The following is a 24,159-nucleotide window of genomic DNA, read 5'->3' as shown; positions in this document are numbered from 1 at the left end:
TCTTGACTACTTTAACTTCTATTCGTGGCTGTTTGTGACATTTGGTGTATATTATATGTTATACATTATTATGTTATATATCTTTATATAGATATGTTATTGTCTTTTAGGTCACTGGGTTTATTTTAGCAGTGTATATCCTTCTAGTTTATGTTTGGGTTTCATTTCCATGTTATATGGTTTTTTTTATGTTTGTTCATATTTGTTTGATTAAAGTTTTTGTATTCAATGTTGTTCTATGACAGCCAATTGTACTGGCTTATGTGCCTTGTCTCTCACTGACACTCACGGACACAGTTAGCTGTGCACCACGTGCCCTGCATTATATTCCCAAAGGACGGGCTCTTTATCTGTTTTAGTGCTGCTAACTCTTTTAGTTTTTAGCCTCTTTTTGCTCATTGTTTTAATTTGTTTTAATTTGTTAAATAAAAACCTTGGCCTTTTACTCAATGTAAGAGACTTATCCTTATCATTCTGGGGCTGGAATCTTTCACCCTATTATCTTTGGATTACGGTTTGGAGATCGCAGGAGAAGCACTAACATACCAATGGAAGTGTGCGCTCACACTTGGCCGTGTGAGTATTAGTATTCTGTTAAAGTATTTTTTCTCACATTTAGTTTACTAGAAAGTTTACATCCGAGGGGCTTCTGTGTCTGCAGAAGATAAAGAAACCTCCCTAAAGACTGCACTCACACGTGCCCGTGTGAGTGATTGCAGTCTTTTCTGCCTCTATATATTCATTTAGAGTTTTGATATTATCACTTATTACCTTCTTTCATTCATATGTTCACTCATTTATCCCGAGGGTGATACCGCATCAAAGAACGAGGAGTAGGAGTACACAGACGGAGAGAGAAGAAAAGCAACATAAGAGAAAGTGGAGAAGACCAAAAGAAACCTTGATGCGACAGCATTTGCACAAGGCCGTGTAAGTGTTTAGAGTATTACACACTTCAATATCCCCACTGTTATTGTTTCAGGGACTAACACACCTGAAACAAATCTGTTATTCCCATTTCACCCCTCAACCTGTGCTCCCCCATTTTTTCTTTTGTTTCCCTATACCACCAAGGATTCTGGATAGATCCTTTTTGGGGTTTTTGAGTCACAGGAAGAGACTGAGAAGCGGAGGGAAACCTTATGAACTCCTAAGGTTGTAATTACACAATTATATTTTCCTACCCTTATCGCATATAGAGGTAGCGCCTGGGTTTTCTCTTTCTACTCTCACTGACACGACTTAGGCTGCGGTCCCAGTCACTGCCACAGCTCACGGCTCGGCGTGCGCTGTGCTATCAAGCCCCGCCCCCCCAGTCCGGCCGGTCCCAGTCCCTACCTAGTCGCGCACCATTCCCCAGCGGTCTGCGACAAGGTAGGGAGGCAGGGGAATTTGAAATTGACATCTGCGACGGAGGCGTGGCCACGCCCCCACCGGCGGTTCAGCCAATAAGGGTGAACCAGCTGCGGGACGTCATGGCCACGCCCGCGCAAACCCACAGCCACGCCCCCTCCCGTCGCAAACCTTCCCTCTCTCCCCAGACTGCAGATCGCGTTGTAGCGCTGTGCACGCCTCCCCGCCGGGCGCGCGTGCCACAGTGAAGACTGGGGACTCAGCCTTAGGCTGGGTACGCGCAGTGATGACACAACTCAGTTCCGGGTCGCGCAGTGATGACGTCATTATGGGTCGTTTTGGGCGCGAAAATTTTATGTTAAATTCTATGCTGTTACATGTCTCCATACACCTTGAGAAAGTCCTGCGGGATGAAACGCGTTGGTGCGTTGTCCTACCCCATTGGAAAGCTGATTAAATAAAGTAACTGTTTTTTATTTCATTTGGAGTTGCCCATATTCATTTCTTGCACCTTGGATGCAGATGGCTGTGCTCCTTCCTTCTTCTACACATTCTGAACTACACTCCTGAGGACGGCACGCTGAGGAATTCTACCCATCTGGAACACACAGTCAGGTAAAGGGCAGCAGCCCTTCTGTTATTACCTTTCTAGTGCTGGATTGTTTATTTCCTACACCCCATGCGTTATTCATGTCTCACCAATGTCTTATGTGGTAGCTGTGTGGGCACCACTAGGTCCCCACCTCGCCCTGGGGTGATCATTTTTGTTATAACACAGTTATTCTGGATTCATTCTGAATGGACTTATGCTCGCTGTGAGCTTACCCTGTGATGTACCAATTTACCACATAATCTATGTAATTAAGGTGTTAAAAGCATTAGTCTCTTGTGACAGTGACAGACTGAGTGGGTGGGTGACTGGGTAGGTGGGTTGCTGCGTGGGTGACTGGCCCCAATACATTTTAAAAAGACCCCAATACATTTTAAAAGGACCCCTACCTACCCAATACATATTCAAAATACACCCATCAGCCCAATACATATAAAATTCAGACTTACCTTGGAGATGGTGTCAGGAGGATGGGCAGTGGATGCGGAGGGGGGGGCAGTGGATGAGGAGGGCGGGCAGTGGATGCGGAGGGCGGGCAGTGGATGCGGGGTGCGGGCAGTGGATGCGGGGGGCGGGCAGTGGATGCGGAGGGGGGGGCAGTGGACGCGGAGGGGGGGCAGTGGACGCGGAGAGGGGGGGCAGTGGACGCGGAGAGGGGAAGGGCAGTGGATGCGGGGGGGCAGTGGACGCGGAGAGGGGGGGCAGCAGTGGATGCAGAGGGGGCGGCAGTGGACGCGGAGGGGGGGGCAGTGGCACACAGACCGTGGGACCACCGCAACCGTCTCCCCAAACATCCCTCTGCTCAAACAGCTGCCAGTGGTAATTGGGAATGGGGGGGGGGGGGGGGGGGGGTGAGGAGCAGCAGCCGCATGGCCATGGCCAACGTGCCTGACCCATACACACACATACACGTGGAGGAGGCCGATCACATATATATATATATATATATATATATATATATATATATATATATATATATATATATATGTATGTATATATATGTATATATATATATATACATATACATATACATATACACACACATACACACAGAGGATGCCGGTGGGGGGCGATAGATTGGAACCGCTGTAGCTGGTAGGAGAGTGAGGAGGAGGGCAGGACTGAGAGGAGAGCGGAGGGGGGAGAGGGAGGCAAGCAAAAAAAGGCCTGCCTGCTACTCTCTCCCTCGTCCAACACCTCACTCATCTCCTCAGGGCACCCAGCATGTTTCTGTTAGGTGGCCCCTCAGCTGCATGTGGCTGGGGTCTTCTCCCCAGCCATGAGAAGCAGCAGCAGCAGCACTTTGCTGCATCCCTCTCCTCCTCACACACCTCATCCTCCTTCTCATACAAATCCTTCTCCAACTTATCCCATAACACATCCCACTTCTCCCCCTCCCCACAGACCTTCTTCTTCCCCTCCCCACAGACCTTCTTCTCCCCCTCCCCACAGACCTTCTTCTCCCCCTCCCCACAGACCTTCTTCTCCCCCTGCCCACAGGCCTTCTTCTCCCCCTCTCAACAGGCCTTCTTCTCCCCCTCCCCACAGGCCTTCTTCTCCCCCTCCCCACAGGCCTTCTTCTCCCCCTCCCCACAGGCCTTCTTCTCCCCCTCCCCACAGGCCTTCTTCTCCCCCTCCCCACATCCCTTCTTCTCCCCCTCCCCACAGGCCTTCTTCTCCCCCTCCCCACAGGCCTTCTTCTCCCCCTCCCCACAGGCCTTCTTCTCCCCCTCCCCACAGGCCTTCTTCTCCCCCTCCCCACAGGCCTTCTTCTCCCCCTCCCCACAGGCCTTCTTCTCCCCCTCCCCACAGGCCTTATTCTCCCCCTCCCCACAGGCCTTCTTCTCCCCCTCCCCACAGGCCTTATTCTCCCCCTCCCCACAGGCCTTCTTCTCCCCCTCCCACAGGCCTCCTTCTCCCCCTCCCCACAGACCTCTTTCTCCCCCTCCCCACAGACCTCCTTCTCCCCCTCCCCACAGGCCTTCTTCTCCCCCTCCCCACAGGCCTTCTTCTCCCCCTCCCCACAGGCCTTCTTCTCCCCCTCCCCACAGGCCTTCTTCTCCCCCTCCCCACAGGCCTTCTTCTCCCCCTCCCCACAGGCCTTCTTCTCCCCCTCCCCACACCCCTTCTTCTCCCCCTCCCCACAGCCCTCCTTCTCCCCCTCCCCACACCCCTTCTTCTCCCCCTCCCCACAGCCCTCCTTCTCCCCATCCCCACAGACCTCCTTCTCCCCCTCCCCACAGACCTCCTTTTCCCCCTCCCCACAGACCTCCTTCTCCCCATCCCCACAGACCTCCTTCTCCCCCTCCCCACAGACCTCATTTTCCCCCTCCCCACAGACCTCCTTCTCCCCCTCCCCACAGACCTCCTTCTCTCCCTCCCCACAGACCTCCTTCTCCCCCTCCCCACAGATCTCCTTCTCCCCCTCCCCACAGACCTCCTTCTCCCCCTCCCCACAGACCTCCTTCTCCCCCTCCCCACAGACCTTCTTCTCCTCCCCCTCCCCACAGACCTTCTTCTCCTCCCCCTCCCCACAGACCTTCTTCTCCTCCCCCTCCCCACAGACCTTCTTCTCCTCCCCCTCCCCACAGACCTCCTTCTCCTCCCCCTCCCCCTCCCCACAGACCTTCTCCTCCCCCTCCCCACAGGCCTTCTTCTCCTCCCCCTCCCCACAGACCTTCTTCTCCTCCCCCTCCCCACAGACCTTCTTCTCCTCCCCCTCCCCACAGGCCTTCTTCTCCCCCTCCTCCCCACAGGCCTTCTTCTCCTCCCCCTCCCCACAGGCCTTCTTCTCCTCCCCCTCCACACAGGCCTTCTTCTCCTCCCCCTCCCCACAGGCCTTCTTCTCCTCCCCCACCCCACAGGCCTTCTTCTCCTCCCCCTCCCCACAGACCTTCTTCTCCTCCCCCTCCCCACAGACCTTCTACTCCTCCCCCTCCCCACAGACCTCCTTCTCCTCCCCCTCCCCTCCCCACAGACCTTCTCCTCCCCACAGTCCTTCTTCTCCTCCCCCTCCCCACAGACCTTCTTCTCCTCCCCCTCCCCACAGGCCTTCTTCTCCTCCCCACAGGCCTTCTTCTCCTCCCCCTCCCCACAGACCTTCTCCTCCTCCTCCACCTCCCCACAGACCTTCTCCTCCCCCTCCCCACAGACCTTATTCTCCTCCCCCTCCCCACAGGCCTTCTTCTCCTCCCCCTCCCCACAGACCTACTTCTCCTCCCCCTCCCCACAGACCTTCTTCTTCTCCCCCTCCCCACAGACCTTCTTCTCCTCCCCCTCCCCACAGGCCTTCTTCTCCCCCTCCCCACAGGCCTTCTTCTCCCCCTCCCCACAGGCCTTCTTCTCCTCCCCCTCCCCACAGACCTTCTTCTCCTCACCCTCCCCACAGACCTTCTCCTCCCCCTCCCCACAGACCTCCTTCTCCTCCCCCTCCCCCCAGACCTTCTCCTCCCCCTTCCCACAGGCCTTCTTCTCCTCCCCCTCCCCACAGACCTTCTTCTCCTCCCCCTCCCCACAGACCTTCTTCTCTCCCCCCTCCCCACAGGCCTTCTTCTCCTCCCCCTCCCCACAGGCCTTCTTCTCCTCCCCCTCCCCACAGGCCTTCTTCTCCTCCCCCTCCCCACAGGCCTTCTTCTCTCCTCCCCCTCCACACAGGCCTTCTTCTCCTCCCCCTCCTCACAAGCCTTCTTCTCCTCCCCCTCCCCACAGGCCTTCGTCTCCCCCTCCTCCCCACAGGCCTTCTTCTCCTCCCCCTCCCCACAGGCCTTCTTCTCCTCCCCCTCCCCACAGGCCTTCTTCTCCTCCCCCTCCCCACAGGCCTTCTTCTCCTCCCCCTCCCCACAGGCCTTCTTCTCCTCCCCCTCCCCACAGGCCTTCTTCTCCTCCCCCTCCCCACAGGCCTTCTTCTCCCCCCCCTCCCCACAGGCCTTCTTCTCCTTCCCCTCCCCACAGACCTTCTTCTCCCCCTCCTCCCCACAGACCTTCTTCTCCCCCTCCCCACAGACCTTCTTCTCCTCCCCCTCCCCACAGACCTTCTTCTCCTCCCCCTCCCCACAGACCTTCTCCTCCTCCTCCACCTCCCCACAGACCTTCTCCTCCCCCTCCCCACAGACCTCCTTCTCCTCCCCCTCCCCCAAACCTTCTCCTCCCCCTTCCCACAGGCCTTCTTCTCCTCCCCCTCCCCACAGACCTTCTCCTCCCCCTCCCCACAGACCTTCTTCTCCTCCCCCTCCCCACAGGCCTTCTTCTCCTCCCCCTCCCCACAGACCTTCTTCTCCTCCCCCTCCCCACAGACCTTCTTCTTCTCCCCCTCCCCACAGACCTTCTTCTCCTCCCCCTCCCCACAGGCCTTCTTCTCCCCCTCCCCACAAGCCTTCTTCTCCCCCTCCCCACAGGCCTTTTTCTCCTCCCCCTCCCCACAGACCTTCTTCTCCTCCCCCTCCCCACAGACCTTCTTCTCCCCCTCCCCACAGACCTTCTTCTCCTCCCCCTCCCACAGACCTTCTTCTACTCCCCCTCCCCACAGGCCTTCTTCTCCTCCCCCTCCCCACAGACCTTCTTCTCCTCCCCCTCCCCACAAACCTTCTTCTCCTCCCCCTCCCCACAGACCTTCTTCTCCTCCCCCTCCCCACAGACCTTCTTCTACTCCCCCTCCCCACAGACCTTCTTCTCCTCCCCCTCCCCACATCCTTCTTCTCCTCCCCCTCCCCACAGACCTTCTTCTCCTCCCCCTCCCCACATCCTTCTTCTCCTCCCCCTCCCCACAGACCTTCTTCTCCTCCCCCTCCCCACAGGCCTTCTTCTCCTCCCCCTCCCCACAGGCCTTCTTCTCCTCCCCCTCCCCACAGGCCTTCTTCTCCTCCCCCTCCCCACAGGCCTTCTTCTCCTCCCCCTCCCCACAGGCCTTCTTCTCCCCCTCCCCACAGGCCTTCTTCTTCTCCCCCTCCCCACAGGCCTTCTTCTCCCCCTCCTCCCCACAGGCCTTCTTCTCCTCCCCCTCCCCACAGGCCTTCTTCTCTTCCCCCTCCCCACAGACCTTCTCCTCCCCCTCCCCACAGGCCTTCTTCTCCTCCCCCTCCCCACAGACCTTCTTCTCCTCCCCCTCCCCACAGGCCCTTCTCCTCCCCCCTCCTCCCCACAGGCCTTCTTCTCCTCCCCCTCCCCACAGGCCTTCTTCTCCTCCCCCTCCCCACAGGCCTTCTTCTCCTCCCCCTCCCCACAGGCCTTCTTCTCCTCCCCCCTCCCCCCAGACCTTCTTCTCCTCCCCCTCCCCACAGACCTTCTCCTCCCCCTCCCCACAGACCTCCTTCTCCTCCTTCTCCCCCCAGACCTTCTCCTCCCCCTTCCCACAGGCCTTCTTCTCCTCCCCCTCCCCATAGACCTTCTTCTCCTCCCCCTCCCCACAGACCTTCTTCTCCTCCCCCTCCCCACAGGCCTTCTTCTCCTCCCCCTCCCCACAGGCCTTCTTCTCCTCCCCCTCCCCACAGACCTTCTTCTCCTCCCCCTCCCCACAGGCCTTCTTCTCCCCCTCCTCCCCACAGGCCTTCTTCTCCTCCCCCTCCCCACAGCCTTCTTCTCCCCCTCCCCACAGGCCTTCTTCTCCCCCTCCCCACAGGCCTTCTTCTCCTCCCCCCTCCCCACAGACCTTCTTCTCCTCACCCTCCCCCACAGACCTTCTCCTCCCCCTCCCCACAGACCTCCTTCTCCTCCCCCTCCCCACAGACCTCCTTCTCCTCCCCCTCCTCACAAGCCTTCTTCTCCTCCCCCTCCCCACAGGCCTTCGTCTCCCCCTCCTCCCCACAGGCCTTCTTCTCCTCCCCCTCCCCACAGGCCTTCTTCTCCTCCCCCTCCCCACAGGCCTTCTTCTCCTCCCCCTCCCCACAGACCTTCTTCTCCTCCCCCTCCCCACAGGCCTTCTTCTCCTCCCCCTCCCCACAGGCCTTCTTCTCCTCCCCCTCCCCACAGGCCTTCTTCTCCCCCCCCCTCCCCACAGGCCTTCTTCTCCTTCCCCCTCCCCACAGACCTTCTTCTCCCGCTCCTCCCCACAGACCTTCTTCTCCCCCTCCCCACAGACCTTCTTCTCCTCCCCCTCCCCACAGACCTTCTTCTCCTCCCCCTCCCCACAGACCTTCTCCTCCTCCTCCACCTCCCCCACAGACCTTCTCCTCCCCCTCCCCACAGACCTCCTTCTCCTCCCCCTCCCCCAGACCTTCTCCTCCCCCTTCCCACAGGCCTTCTTCTCCTCCCCCTCCCCACAGACCTTCTCCTCCCCCTCCCCACAGACCTTCTTCTCCTCCCCCTCCCCACAGGCCTTCTTCTCCTCCCCCTCCCCACAGACCTTCTTCTCCTCCCCCTCCCCACAGACCTTCTTCTTCTCCCCCTCCCCACAGACCTTCTTCTCCTCCCCCCTCCCCACAGGCCTTCTTCTCCCCCTCCCCACAAGCCTTCTTCTCCCCCTCCCCACAGGCCTTCTTCTCCTCCCCCCTCCCCACAGACCTTCTTCTCCTCCCCCTCCCCACAGACCTTCTCCTCCCCCTCCCCACAGACCTTCTTCTCCTCCCCCTCCCCACAGACCTTCTTCTACTCCCCCTCCCCACAGGCCTTCTTCTCCTCCCCCTCCCCACAGACCTTCTTCTCCTCCCCCTCCCCACAAACCTTCTTCTCCTCCCCCTCCCCACAGACCTTCTTCTCCTCCCCCTCCCCACAGACCTTCTTCTACTCCCCCTCCCCACAGACCTTCTTCTCCTCCCCCTCCCCACATCCTTCTTCTCCTCCCCCTCCCCACAGACCTTCTACTCCTCCCCCTCCCCACAGGCCTTCTTCTCCTCCCCCTCCCCACAGGCCTTCTTCTCCTCCCCCTCCCCACAGGCCTTCCTCTCCTCCCCCTCCCCACAGGCCTTCTTCTCCTCCCCCTCCCCACAGGCCTTCTTCTTCTCCCCCTCCCCCACAGGCCTTCTTCTCCCCCTCCTCCCCACAGGCCTTCTTCCTCCTCCCCACAGGCCTTCTTCTCTTCCCCCTCCCCACAGACCTTCTCCTCCCCCTCCCCACAGGCCTTCTTCTCCTCCCCCTCCCCACAGACCTTCTTCTCCTCCCCCTCCCCACAGGCCTTCTTCTCCCCCTCCTCCCCACAGGCCTTCTTCTCTCCCCCTCCCCACAGGCCTTCTTCTCCTCCCCCTCCCCACAGGCCTTCTTCTCCTCCCCCTCCCCCACAAGCCTTCTTCTCCTCCCCCTCCCCCCAGACCTTCTTCTCCTCCCCCTCCCCACAGACCTTCTCCTCCCCCTCCCCACAGACCTCCTTCTCCTCCCCCTCCCCCCAGACCTTCTCCTCCCCCTTCCCACAGGCCTTCTTCTCCTCCCCCTCCCCACAGACCTTCTTCTCCTCCCCCTCCCCACAGACCTTCTTCTCCTCCCCCTCCCCACAGACCTTCTTCTCCTCCCCCTCCCCACAGGCCTTCTTCTCCTCCCCCTCCCCACAGGCCTTCTTCTCCTCCCCCTCCCCACAGGCCTTCTTCTAATCCCCCTCCCCACAGGCCTTCTTCTCCTCCCCCTCCTCACAAGCCTTCTTCTCCTCCCCCTCCCCACAGACCTTCGTCTCCCCCTCCTCCCCACAGGCCTTCTTCTCCTCCCCCTCCCCACAGGCTTCTCCTCCCCCTCCCCACAGGCCTTCTTCTCCTCCCCCTCCCCACAGGCCTTCTTCTCCTCCCCCTCCCCACAGACCTTCTTCTCCTCCCCCTCCCCACAGGCCTTCTTCTCCTCCCCCTCCCCACAGGCCTTCTTCTCCTCCCCCTCCCCACAGGCCTTCTTCTCCTCCCCTCCCCACAGGCCTTCTTCTCCCCCCCCCTCCCCACAGGCCTTCTTCTCCCTCCCCCCTCCCCACAGGCCTTCTTCTCCTTCCCCTCCCCACAGACCTTCTTCTCCCCCCTCCCCACAGACCTTCTTCTCCCCCCCTCCCCACAGACCTCTTCTTCTCCCCCCTCCCCACAGACCTTCTTCTCCTCCCCCTCCCCACAGACCTTCTCCTCCTCCTCCACCTCCCACAGACCTTCTCCTCCCCCTCCCCACAGACCTTCTTCTCCTCCCCCTCCCCACAGACCTTCTTCTCCTCCCCCTCCCCACAGGCCTTCTTCTCCTCCCCCTCCCCACAGACCTTCTTCTTCTCCCCCTCCCCACAGACCTTCTTCTCCTCCCCCTCCCCACAGGCCTTCTTCTCCCCCTCCCCACAGGCCTTCTCTCCCCTCCCCACAGGCCTTCTCTCCCCCTCCCCACAGACCTTCTTCTCCTCCCCCTCCCCACAGACCTTCTTCTCCTCCCCCTCCCCACAGACCTTCTTCTCCTCCCCCTCCCCACAGACCTTCTTCTCCTCCCCCTCCCCACAGACCTTCTTCTCCTCCCCCTCCCCACAGACCTTCTTCTCCTCCCCCTCCCCACAGACCTTCTTCTCCTCCCCCTCCCCACAGACCTTCTTCTCCTCCCCCTCCCCACAGACCTTCTTCCTCCCCTCCCCACAGGCCTCTCCCCCTCCCACAGGCCTTCTCCCTCCCCCTCCCCACAGGCCTTCTTCTCCTCCCCCCTCCCCACAGGCCTTCTTCTCCTCCCCCTCCCCACAGGCCTTCTTCTCCCATACCTTCTCCTTACGTATCTCCTTCTTACGCATCTTTCCACTCCTCACACACCTCTCTCTCCTCAAACACCTCCCTCTCCTCAAACACCTCCCTCTCCTCACACACCTCCCCTTCAACCACCCATTCCTCACACATACACTGCTCCAACACCTCCTCTTCCATAGATGACTTCACGGTGTTGGTTCCTGGGGTACTGCAGCGGGATCCTGATGGTGATAGAATGAACGCCTCCACCTCCGTATACTCCACTTCCTGCAGGAGATACAAAGTGTTTGTAACCAGCGGCAGTGATACTCTGTATCGCAAGAGCTCCTGTGCCACTTGAGGCAGGAAACGCATCGCCGAGCCATATAACACGCACAGCAAAGCCATTGCTTGCCTCTTTGGCACTAAAGGGGTTAAATCACAGAACCATTTATACCATTTTTGTGGAAGTAAAAATGGTCACAGCTTTATTGTTTAACAATACTTTCAAATAACTGTCAGGCCATAAATGACAACACGCGTCAACCGGGAGACACAGTCTCCGCCGCGAGGGGCACTCTCGCCCCTTACCACGGCCCCGTCATCCGTACACACTAGGTCCCCCTTTTCATGGCCGCGTGTGCCTACCCGCATAGGATAGAGCCCAGCTACCTAAGATTGGTGCCAGGGGTACAGCGACCAACCGCCTGCGTCGGCGCCTCCAGCCCGCACGATCTTCTCCGGGGGACCGTTACCTGGCGGCCCATCCGCATCGGGTGGAGCCCCATTCGGGTATTTACGGTGTCCCTATGATGACTGGCCTGACAGTTCCGCCCGCCAAAGCTGTAACAATGGATCTGTTAACAGATTTATAAGAAATGGTTAGACATTACAGCATTCTTCATGGGATGGGTGGGTGGGAAAAAACAAGATTAGTGCCTTCTCCCTCGCGCTGCGGGTTTAAATAGCCCGCCCTCCTGCTCCCCCCTCCCCTTGCTGCGCGCGCAACTGCACACCGCCTCGTGGTGCGGGAGAGGAGGAGGCAGCCGATCCCTGCAAACACTGGAGGGCACGGCGGCCATTATGAGGGCGCCGGGCCCATTTTGGAACCTCTGCCCTTCTTAAAGGGCCTAGAGTGCCTACCGCGTGGTTTGCCTACCCCACCATACAAACTTAGACGACACAGTTTTTTGTGGAAGTAAAAATGGTCACAGCTTTATTGTTTAACAATACTTTCAAATAACTGTCAGGCCATAAATGACAACACGCGTTAACCGGGAGACACAGTCTCCGCCGCGAGGGGCACTCTCGCCCCTTACCACGGCCCGTCATCCGTACACACACACTAGGTCCCCCTTTTAATGGCCGCGTGGGCCTACCCGCATAGGATAGAGCCCAGCTACCTAAGATTGGTGCCAGGGGTACAGCGACCGACCGCCTGCGTCGGCGCCTCCAGCCCGCACGATCTTCTCCGGGGGACCGTTACCTGGCGGCCCATCCACATCGGGTGGAGCCCCATTTCGGGTATTTACGGTGTCCCTATGATGACTGGCCTGACAGTTCCGCCACCCGGAGGACCCATTAAGGCCACTTACTGGGGACTCACCCCACACACCAAGCAGTGACCCTAAACCCTGACTGCTGATCGCTTGCAACGGCCTGAGCATGTTGTCAATAAAAATATCCAGGGAGGCGCATGCGCGACGGATCAGGAGATGGCGGCTTAATTTGAAGGCTCCGCCAGTCCCCGGTGCAATTAAATAAATAAATACAATAAGCACCCGGTCTAACACGACGCAAACTACACCCCAAGAAGCGCTGAAGTGTGGCTATGCCAATAACAAGGGCCAGCACAAAGAGCACGAAGAGAAAATCCCTAGACCTGAGATCCTACTTCTGGCATACCGATTAGGCAAAGAACAGAGACGAGACAGCTATGTCAGCGGGCGGGAGCTCCGATACGGACTCCACGCAAGAGCGGGGATACCCAGAGGAAGAAACGGAGATGCAGCCTGTCCTACGGAAGGACATGGCAAAAAAAATTTGGTAACAATTTTTTTATTGGTCACAGTCAAAGATGATTTTACATACAATAGTGTCGTGGGCCCACAACATTTCTGCTCGTTACTTTCAGGGAAGGACAAATAACAGTTTTCCGTTTTCAGTAGGAAAAAGAGTAAGGGGAAGAGGAGGGGAAGGGGGAGACAAACATGGGGAGTGGGGGAGGGGGGGGGAGGGGGATATGTGGGCTTGCCCAGAGGTGTCCCGGTGTAGCTCTCCAATTGTTTGGGGGTGGTTGCTTGACCTAGGTGCTTTGAATTTTTGGGGGTTTATCTCTCGATCCAGGGGTCCCATGTGTTCTAGAACTGGGGCATTTTCTTTTGGAGCATGGCCGTAAGCTTCTCCATAGTCATGACCTCATTAACCCTTCTCACTACTGTGTCTCTCGAGGGGGCCTTAATCTGTTTCCAGGCTGCCGCTATAGAGCATCTGGCTGCTGTCAGCATCGCCCTGATCAGCCGGGACATTGGTGGGGGGAGGTCGTCAATGGGTTTGCTCAGCACCATGGTCAGAGGGTCAAGGGGGATTCCAGTGATCTCGTAGATAAGTGTCTGGATCTTGGACCAGAACTTCTGGATCTCCGGACATGACCACCAAATGTGGGCCATGTCTCCCTTTTGACCACATCCCCTCCAGCACAGGTCCGGTGTGCCGGGGTAGACCTGGCTCAGCCTAGCCGGGGTCAGGTACCACTGGAATATAATTTTATAGATGTTTTCTTTTATTGTCGTGCAAATTGAGGTTTTAGGGGCTTGCTCCCAAATATCCTCCCAGTCTTCCAGGTCTATTGGGAGACCTAGTTCGTCCGACCATTTTTGCATATAGCGGTGTTTCGGGGGGTCTGATGACGGTTCCGTGCTTTTGTCGATCAGTGATATCAGGCCTCTCTGGTATATGTCTTTGAGACATAGGGTTTCAAATCGGGTCAGCGGGGGGAATTTGGAGGTTGGGGACAGTGAGTGTAGGAAGTGCCTAAGATGTAGATATTTAAATAGATGAAGGTCTTGGATCTGGAATTTGTTCTTTAATGCCTGAAAAGTTAGGATCTCTCCCTTCTGCAGTAGATCGGCAACCATCCTAATATTGTGACCCTGGAATTGGTCAAATTGTCTTGAGGAACACACAGGCGGGAAGTTGGGGTTCCCAAAGAGTGGGGTGAGCAGGCAGGGGGAAAATAGCAGACCATACTTCCCTTTGCTTTTGAGCCATGTGTCCCACGTGCATCTCATTGCTCCGAGGCCGAACCTCTGTGGCCCACTCCCTCTCCCTCCTGTGGTCCAGAGTGCCACTTGGATGGAGTGAGGCTGTGCGTAATGTGACTATTGCGAGCCAACAGGCCGAGGCTGGGTCGCAATTCCAAACTACAGCCTGCTTCAATTGTGCTGCGAGGTAATATCTGACTAAGTCGGGGACCCCCATGCCTCCTCTTGCTCTTGATGAGAGCATCACTGACCTTGGGACCCTAGGTCTCTTATCGTTCCAAATAAATTGGAGTATTAGTGACTGGATGTTCTTTAGAGCCGGCCGTGGCACTACGATGGGGAGGGTTTGGAAGTAATATAGTAGCCGTGGGAGGACATTCATTTTTACGGACCCTATTCTTCCGAACCAGGAAATTTGGTGTTTTTGCCATGTTTCCAAGTCTTTTTTAATCTGATCAAATAGGGGGGGGTAATTGTGTTGATAAAGGGAGTTATACGAGTTTGAAATTTTGACACCCAGATATTTTATATAGGTGGAGCTCCACTTGTATTTGTAGTGGGCTTGGATAAGTTTCCACGTCTGGGGTGGAAGGGAGATATTTAGGGCTTCCGATTTGTCTATGTTGACCTTATAGTCAGAGAAAAACACACATTTTATTCCCTGATGAAGAAACCCACGGGTTTCGAAACGCGTTGGAAGAGCCTAGAGCAGTAGTACTACTAACTTTACTGCTATATCACAACGAGCATACCCAGTGTTAACCGGCGCCAGCATCGGCGAGAAACCCCGCGGTGACGTCACCAATCCGGAAGTGTTTCAACGGAGGGGAGAGAGAGAGGTTTTCTGCTGGTGTGGAGCTCGGTTTGAAGCAGCGATTGAGGACAGAGCTGCAAACGTGTTTATCTACTCTTGGGAGTAAGGACTTTCAAAGACTTCCCACTTACCTGCACAGGAACCGGTGTGAGAGGAACCAGCCTCCATCTGCATGAGAGGACATCTGATCCGGCTTCCACGTGGTGTTGGGTAACATTATCCCAAAATTGCCTAATTATTACTATTTTGATGTACGCTTAATACTCACCTTTATTATTCTTTATGTCAATATAATTTTTAATGCACTATGAGCGTCGTGCGCTGTGTTTTTTGTGTTTTTTTTCTGCTAGCTTTAGGGGGTTCATGAGCCCTCCCTTCTACCGCAGCTGCAGACGCTAATTATTATTAAGGTCACGTATTTATTTTTATTTTCACTACATCACTATTAACAATAGTTGCGCACTATTCTCTTAACTCACTCACTCTTATAGTCAGAGACCTGCCCAAATTGAGTCAGATGCCTTTGTACTCTCGGTCCGCAATTTGGATCCCCTTGATACTTTTTTCGGCTCTAATTTTGGCCGCAAGAGGTTCAATGGTTAGGGCAAATAACAAGGGGGAAAGCGGGCAGCCCTGTCTGGTCCCGTTCCTGATTTTTATTGGATCCGAGAAGCCGCCTGATAGTTTGACATACGCTGTTGGGTTTTGATAGAGGGCTCTCACTCCCTCTAGGAAAGGGCCACTGAAGCCGAACCTCAGCATTGTTTGGTCTAAAAAAGACCATTTGATTCTGTCGAACGCTTTTTCAGTGTCGAGGCTCAAAATCATTGCTTTGGATCCGGTGAGATGCACGTGGTCTATTATATCCACGATTTTGCGGGTGTTGTCGGAGGCCTGTCTTCCTGACACAAAACCTACTTGATCTATGTGTATGAGTCTAGGGAGAATTGGATTTAGCCTGTTTGCCAAGATCTTACTGTAGATTTTGAGATCGGTATTTAACAGGGAGATGGGCCTATAGTTGCCGTAGAGGAGCGGGTCTCTACCCTCCTTGTGGTTATAGCCAGATTTGCCGCTGTAATCATGGCGGGGATTGGTTCCCCTTGGAGGAAGGAGTTGTACATATCTAATAGGTATGGGGAGAGGATTGGCATGAACATTTTATAATAAGAGTTTGAGAAACCGTCTGGGCCCGGGGTTTTGGCTAATTTGAGGGATTTAATGGCTTCAGACAGTTCCTCTTGGGAGACATTTTTATTTAACTTCTCTACCTCTTCCTGGGATAGGGTGGACAAGTTACATTGCTCTAGGTATTGTGAGATAGTGTTAAGGCTAACCGGGTCCTGGGTTGGGGGGTGAAGGTTGTAAAGGTCCGAGTAAAAGTCTGCAAATTCCTGTGCTATCTCTTTTTCTATGTATGTGGTCTGTCCATTTCGTGTCTGTATTCGGGCTATCTGAGATTTGACTCTTGTGCGCCTGAGTTTTGAGGCTAGAAGCCTGTCAGCTTTATTGCCTTTATCGAAGAATTTTTGCTTCGTCCACCTTAGTGCCTTCTCTACTTCCTCGAGTTTTGTCTGTTTGAGGGCAGATCTAGCTAGATTTAGTTGTTTAAGCGTTTTTTTAGATGCCGTGGTTTTATGCTGCTGTTCTAGCTTGGTAATCTTGTCTAAGATCTCTTTTTGGAGCTTGAGTTTAGTTTTCTTTTTGTGTTATGTGATTGAAATCAGGTCTCCTCTGATGGAGGCTTTATGGGCATCCCAGAGCATGGCTGGGGCGGAGACTGAACCTGCATTAATTTGAAAGAACATTGATAGCTTTTGGCGGAGTACCATTTCTGTGTCAGGGCAGTTATACAGAGGGGGGCGGCAGTGGACGCGGAGGGGGGGGCAGTGGCACACAGACCGTGGGACCACCGCAACCGTCTCCCCAAACATCCCCCCGCTCAAACAGCTGCCAGCGGTAATCGGGAATGGGGGGGGGGTGAGGAGCGGCAGCCACATGGCCATGGCCAACGTGCCTGACCCATACATACACACACACACGAGGAGGAGGAGGAGGCCGATCACATATATATATATATATATATATATGTATATATATACATATACACACACATAGACACAGAGTATGCCGGTGGGGGCGATAGATTGGAACCGCTGTAGTTGGTAGGAGAGTGAGGAGGAGGGCAGGACTGAGAGGAGGGCAGATGGGGGAGAGGGAGGCAAGCAAAAAAAGGCCTGCCTGCTACTCTCTCCCTCTCCAACACCTCACTCATCTCCTCAGGGCACCCAGAATGTTTCTGTTAGGTGGCCCCTCAGCTGCACGTGGCTGGGGTCTTCTCCCCAGCCATGAGAAGCAGCAGCAGCAGCACTTTGCTGCATCCCTCTCCTCCTCACACACCTCATCCTCCTTCTCATACAAATCCTTCTCCAACTTATCCCATAACACATCCCACTTCTCCCCCTCCCCACAGACCTTCTTCTCCCCCTCCCCACAGACCTTCTTCTCCCCCTCCCCACAGACCTTCTTCTCCCCCTCACCACAGGCCTTCTTCTCCCCCTCCCCACAGGCCTTCTTCTCCCCCTCCCCACAGGCTTTCTTCTCCCCCTCCCCACAGGCCTTCTTCTCCCCCTCCCCACAGGCTTTCTTCTCCCCCTCCCCACAGGCCTTCTTCTCCCCCTCCCCACAGGCCTTCTTCTCCCCTCCCCACAGGCCTTCTTCTCCCCCTCCCCACAGGCCTTCTTCTCCCCCTCCCCACAGGCCTCCTTCTCCCCCTCTCCACACCCCTTCTTCTCCCCCTCCCCACAGGCCTTCTTCTACCCCTCCCCACAGGCCTTCTTCTCCCCTTCCCCACAGACCTTCTTCTCCCCCTCCCCACAGACCTCCTTCTCCCCCTCCCCACAGACCTCCTTCTCTCCCTCCCCACAGACCTCCTTCTCCTCCCCCTCCCCACAGACCTTCTTCTCCTCCCCCTCCCCTCAGACCTTCTTCTCCTCCCCCTCCCCACAGACCTTCTTCTCCTCCCCCTCCCCACAGACCTTCTTCTCCTCCCCCTCCCCACAGGCCTTCTTCTCCTCCCCCTCCCCACAGACCTTCTTCTCCTCCCCCTCCCCACAGACCTTCTTCTCCTCCCCCTCCCCACAGACCTTCTTCTCCTCCCCCTCCTCACAGACCTTCTTCTCCTCCCCCTCCCCACAGACCTTCTCCTCCCCCTCCCCACAGACCTCCTTCTCCTCCCCCTCCCCACAGAACTTCTCCTCCCCCTCCCCACAGACCTTCTTCTCCTCCCCCTCCCCACAGACCTTCTTCTCCTCCCCCTCCCCACAGAACTTCTTCTCCTCCCCCTCCCCACAGACCTTCTTCTCCTCCCCCTCCCCACAGACCTTCTTCTCCTCCCCCTCCCCACAGACCTTTTTCTCCTCCCCCTCCCCACAGGCCTTCTTCTCCTCCCCCTCCCCACAGGCCTTCTTCTCCTCCCCCTCCCCACAGGCCTTCTTCTCCTCCCCCTCCCCACAGGCCTTCTTCTCCTCCCCCTCCCCACAGGCCTTCTCATCCCCCTCCCCACAGGCCTTTTTCTCCTCCCCCTCCCCACAGGCCTTCTCCACCCCCTCCCCGTAGGCCTTCTCCTCCCCCTCCCCACAGGCCTTCTTCTCCCCCTCCCCACAGGCCTTCTTCTCCTCCCCCTCCCCGCAGGCCTTCTTTTCCTCCCCTCCCCACAGGCCTTCTTCTCCTCCCCCTCCCCACAGGCCTTCTTCTCCTCCCCCTCCCCACAGGCCTTCTTCTCCTCCCCCTCCCCACAGGCCTTCTTCTCCTCCCCCTCCCCACAGGCCTTCTTCTCCTCCCCCTCCCCACAGGCCTTCTTCTCCTCCCCCTCCCCACAGGCCTTCTTCTCCTCCCCTCCCCACAGGCCTTCTTCTCCTCCCCCTCCCCACAGGCCTTCTTCTCCTCCCCCTCCCCACAGGCCTTCTTCTCCTCCCCCTCCCCACAGGCCTTCTTCTCCTCCCCTCCCCACAGGCCTTCTTCTCCTCCCCCTCCCCACAGGCCTTCTTCTCCTTCCCCTCCCCACAGGCCTTCTTCCCCCCCCTCCCCACAGGCCTTCTTCTCCTACCCCTCCCCACAGTCCTTCTTCTCCTCCCCCTCCCCACAGGCCTTCTTCTCCTCCCCCTCCCCACAGGCCTTCTTCTCATCCCCCTCCCCACAGGCCTTCTTCTCCTCCCCCTCCCCACAGGCCTTCTTCTCCTCCCCCTCCCCACAGGCCTTCTTCTCCTCCCCCTCCCCACAGGCCTTCTTCTCCTCCCCCTCCCCACAGGCCTTCTTCTCCTCCCCCTCCCCACAGGCCTTCTTCTCCTCCCCCTCCCCACAGGCCTTCTCCTCCCCCTCCCCACACTTCTTCTCCCCCCCCTCCCCACAGGCCTTCTTCTCCCCCCCCTCCCCACAGGCCTTCTTCTCCTCCCCCTCCCCACAGGCCTTCTTCTCCTCCCCCTCCCCACAGGCCTTCTCCTCCCCCTCCCCACAGGCCTTCTTCTCCTCCCCCTACCCACAGGCCTTCTTCTCCTCCCCCTTCTCACAGGCCTTCTTCTCCTCCCCCTCCCACAGGCCTTCTTCTCCTCCCCTTCCCCACAGGCCTTCTTCTCCAACCCCTCCCCACAGGCCTTCTTCTCCTCCCCCTCCCCACAGGCCTTCTTCTCCTCCCTTTCCCCACAGGCCTTCTTCTCCTCCCCCTCCCCACAGGCCTTCTTCTCCTCCCCCTCCTCACAGGCCTTCTTCTGCTCCCCCTCCCCACAGGCCTTCTTCTCCTCCCCCTCCCCACAGGCATTCTTCTCCTCCCCCTCCCCACAGGCCTTCTTCTCCTCCCCCTCCCCACAGGCCTTCTTCTCCCATACCTTCTCCTTACGTATCTCCTTCTTACGCATTTTTCCACTCATCTTTCCACTCCTCACACACCTCTCTCTCCTCAAACACCTTCCTCTCCTCAAACACCTCCCTCTCCTCACACACCTCCCCTTCAACCACCCATTCCTCACACATACACTGCTCCAACACATCCTCTTCCATAGATGACTTCACGGTGTTGGCTCCTGGGGTACTGCAGCTTGATCCTGATGGTGATAGAATGAACGCCTCCACCTCCGTGTACTCCACTTCCTGCAGGAGATACAAAGTGTTTGTAACCAGCGGCAGTGATACTCTGTATTGCAAGAGCTCCGGTGCCACTTGAGGCAGGAAATGCATCGCCGAGCCATATAACACGCACAGCAAAGCCATTGCTTGTCTCTCTGGCACTGAAGGGATTAAATCACAGAACCATTTATACCATTTGAAAAACAATTGATAAACTGTGTGCATTGTACGTCATTGTATTGTCCGTTATTAGCGGATCCCTCGTTTTTCTGTCCTGTTCCCGCTGAAGAGTTTGGAAAATGATGCTGCAGATGGACATTAGCAGATGTGTCTCTATGAGAATCCCCTCTCCCTGTCACACACAGTTACACTCGGCTATAAGATGAGAAAGCTCTGCACCTCTTCCTCTGACTCCTTACATCTACAACTTGGGGGTCCTCATCTTCTCTCCTCTGAAGACCGGCTCCACCTATTCCCCCATCCCCAGTACCCCCTAATACTCCCACCCCCAGGCCCAATACCCCCTAACACCCTCCTCCCCAGGCTCAATACCCCCTAATACCCTCCTCCCCGGACCCAGTACTCTCAAATACCCCCCCTCCCACGGCTCAACCATTAGTGTGTATGTGTGTGTGTAACCATTAGTGTGTATGTGTGTGTGTAACCATTAGTGTGTGTCTGAGTGAGTGCGTGATACTGTCTGATAGTTACTGTGTGGGTGTGTATATAACCATTAGTGTGTGTGTATCGGAGTGAGTGTGTGTTACTGTCTGATCGTTACTGTGTGTGTATGTAATCATTAGTGTGTGTGTATCGGAGTGAGTGTTACTGTGATAGTTACTGTGTGTATGTAACCATTAGTGTACATGTAACGGAGGTGTGAGTGTGTGTTACTGTCTGATAGTCACTGTGTGTGTGTGTTTGTAAATCATAATGAGAAATGGATTTTGTCTTATATCACAGTGTGTGTCTGTGCTAAGCTGCCGTATTGTGGCTGTGTTTGTACAAGTGTATCAATCTGTTAGTGCTATTTTAGTGTGAGTGTGTGAGAATATTACTGATTGTGTGTTTATGTATACATAGATATATAAAGAAAAAGCAGACACACCAGGGCTTTGTAAAAACAAAAAAATTACAATACTATTGAATAGAACTGATCAACGCTTTGGCTCTTTATAGGAGCCTCTCAACACACAGGGACCCCAGGTAGTCAGATCTCACCCCTATTTAATTCTGTTACATGCCACATCAGACTTTGTTTTGCTGCATTCTAAGGTTGTCCTTTTATCAGATATTACCTTGGGTGTCTCCATCTTGTTGGGAAATTTGTTGTCTTCAATCTCAAAATCTCAATCTGGATGGTGGGGAAGGGAGATCAGTGAGGTAGTGACTTAAATACCAATAAATATAATCTCTTATACTAATAAATATAATCTCTTATACTAATAAATATAATCTCTTATACTAATACATATAATCTACAGTATTATTCTAATAAATATAATCTATTATATTTATAAATATAATCTATTGAACTACAACACAAAAAAGATGGAAAAGTGATACTGTACTTCTAAAAAGCCACAGATTTGATATCAATTAAGTGGCAGAAAATAGTTTTTTATGTTAGACCAAAAAATCTCAGAGGAGACCCAATGAATGGGCCATTGCCCTCCACAGGGAGGCTGCTGTAATCCTCTCCCAATGGGACAAAAAGTTGTGAATTTGTCCTGAAGCTGAAATATAAACCTCCTGGTTATAAATATGATCCAAATGAGCGGTGAAGTGTCTGAAATCTCTGCTACGTCTCAGAAGAAACCTTACCTGGCAGATCCACAATGGTTATGGCAGAGAGTGATAGCATAGAACTCTGGTACCAAGCAGTTTAGCTGTAACCATGGAAGTCAGGTAAACATGTATTTTTTTTTAAATTAGAATACAAATGTCTGTCCCATTCTGGGCTCAGCCTGAGCACTGTCAGACGTTTCCAGCTTGTGATAATGGGAGATCTCCATATACTGGGATGTGATAAGAGACATGGGAGAGGGAGTGGCTCAGTGAGTAAAGATACTGACTGGCAATGAGAGTTTGAAGCAGAGGAGCCTGGTTCAATTTCCAGTGTCACCTCCTTGTCAACTTAGGCAAGTCACTTTATCTCCGTGTGCCTCAGGCACCAAAAACATAGATTGTAAGCTCCACGGGGCAGGGACTTGTGCCTGCAAAATGTCTCTTTAAAGCGCTACGTAAAACTAGCAGTGCTAGGAATTTCCCATTCACTGTCATATCCAGTTGATACGGAGACTCCAGGGAGGGATAACAACATACTGTATGATTCTTTCCGGACCATTACTCTTCACGGGGGGGCTCTTGATATTGTATACTAGTGCCTATGTCTGGACATACTCTATTTTTGCTATCAGTATCATATTATTACCCCACCGTGTTGTCCCTGTTTGTCTTTAGCTGCACTTCCACATACAGTATGATATACTTATCAGATGGTGATTATTTCATACAGTTACTGCTACTGTTATTATGTATGATACTAAGATCATTTAATGTCTGCAGCTCTTTGAGTACCATTAACGGCCTAGAGTGCCTACCGCGTGGTTTGCCTACCCCACCATACAAACTTAGACGACACAGTTGTTTGTGGAAGTAAAAATGGTCACAGCTTTATTGTTTAACAATACTTTCAAATAACTGTCAGGCCATAAATGACAACACGCGTCAACCGGGAGACACAGTCTCCGCCGCGAGGGGCACTCTCGCCCCTTACCACGGCCCCGTCATCCGTACACACTAGGTCCCCCTTTTCATGGCCGCGTGTGCCTACCCGCATAGGATAGAGCCCAGCTACCTAAGATTGGTGTCGGGTACAACGACCAACCGCGTGCGTCGGCACCTCCAGCCCGCACGATCTTCTCCGGGGGACCATTACCTGGCGGCCCATCTGCATCGGGTGGAGCCCCATTCGGGTATTTACAGTGTCCCTATGATGACTGGCCTGACAGTTCCGCCACCCGGAGGACCCATTAAGGCCACTTACTGGGGACTCACCCCACACACCAAGCAGTGACCCTAAACCCTGACTGCTGATCGCTTGCAACGGCCTGAGCATGTTGTCAATAAAAATATCCAGGGAGGCGCATGCGCGACGGATCAGGAGATGGCGGCTTAATTTGAAGGCTCCGCCAGTCCCCGGTGCAATTAAATAAATAAATACAATAAGCACCCGGTCTAACACGACGCAAACTACACCCCAAGAAGCGCTGAAGTGTGGCTATGCCAATAACAAGGGCCAGCACAAAGAGCACGAAGAGAAAATCCCTACTTCTGGCATACTGATCAGGCAAAGAACAGAGACGAGACAGCTATGTCAGCGGGCGGGAGCTCCGATACGGACTCCACGCAAGAGCGGGGATACCCAGAGGAAGAAACGGAGATGCAGCCTGTCCTACGGAAGGACATGGCAAAAAAAATTTTGGTAACAATTTTTTTATTGGTCACAGTCAAAGATGATTTTACATACAATAGTGTCGTGGGCCCACAACATTTCTGCTCGTTACTTTCAGGGAAGGACCAATAACAGTTTTCCGTTTTCAGTAGGAAAAAGAGTAAGGGGAAGAGGAGGGGAAGGGGGAGACAAACATGGGGGGGGGAGAGGGGGGGAGGGGGGTATGTGGGCTTGCCCAGAGGTGTCCCGGTGTAGCTCTCCAATTGTTTGGGGATGGTTGCTTGACCTAGGTGCTTTGAATTTTTGGGGGTTTATCTCTCGATCCAGGGGTCCCATGTGTTCCAGAACTGGGGCATTTTCTTTTGGAGCATGGCCGTAAGCTTCTCCATAGTCATGACCTCATTAACCCTTCTCACTACTGTGTCTCTCGAGGGGGCCTTAATCTGTTTCCAGGCTGCCGCTATAGAGCATCTGGCCGCTGTCAGCATGGCCCTGATCAGCCGGGACATTGGTGGGGGGAGGTCGTCAATGGGTTTGCTCAGCACCATGGTCAGAGGGTCAAGGGGGAGGGGGATTCCAGGGATCTCATAGATAAGTGTCTGGATCTTGGACCAGAACTTCTGCATCTCCAGACATGACCACCAAATGTGGGCCATGTCTCCCTTTTGACCACATCCCCTCCAGCACAGGTCCGGTGTGCCGGGGTAGACCTGGCTCAGCCTAGCCAGGGTCAGGTACCACTGGAATATAATTTTATACTGTAGATGTTTTCTTTTATTGTCGTGCAAATTGAGGTTTTAGGGGCTTGCTCCCAAATATCCTCCCAGTCTTCCAGGTCTATTAGAGACCTAGTTCGTCCGACCATTTTTGCATATAGCGGTGTTTCGGGGGGTCTGATGACGGTTCCGTGCTTTTGTAGATCAGTGATATCAGGCCTCTCTGGTATATGTCTTTGA

The 24,159-nt window shown here is 55.0% G+C and overlaps 1 long non-coding RNA gene across 1 annotated transcript in view; it reads left to right on the top strand.

The window, feature by feature from the left end:
- The first annotated feature begins 273 nt into the window (after nt 1-273).
- LOC142484936 (uncharacterized) overlaps nt 274-24,159 on the top strand; it is a 66,252-nt gene continuing 42,366 nt past the window's right edge. The window contains exons 1-2 of the long non-coding RNA XR_012798308.1: nt 274-930; nt 1,876-1,968. This is a non-coding gene — a long non-coding RNA (uncharacterized LOC142484936). The remainder of the gene's footprint in view (nt 931-1,875; nt 1,969-24,159) is intronic.

The sequence above is a fragment of the Ascaphus truei genome, unplaced genomic scaffold (genome assembly GCF_040206685.1).
Source record: "Ascaphus truei isolate aAscTru1 unplaced genomic scaffold, aAscTru1.hap1 HAP1_SCAFFOLD_473, whole genome shotgun sequence".
Classification (NCBI taxonomy): domain Eukaryota; kingdom Metazoa; phylum Chordata; class Amphibia; order Anura; family Ascaphidae; genus Ascaphus; species Ascaphus truei.
The sequence above is the reverse complement of the archived record's forward strand: the minus strand, read 5'-3'. Positions and strand labels throughout refer to the sequence as shown.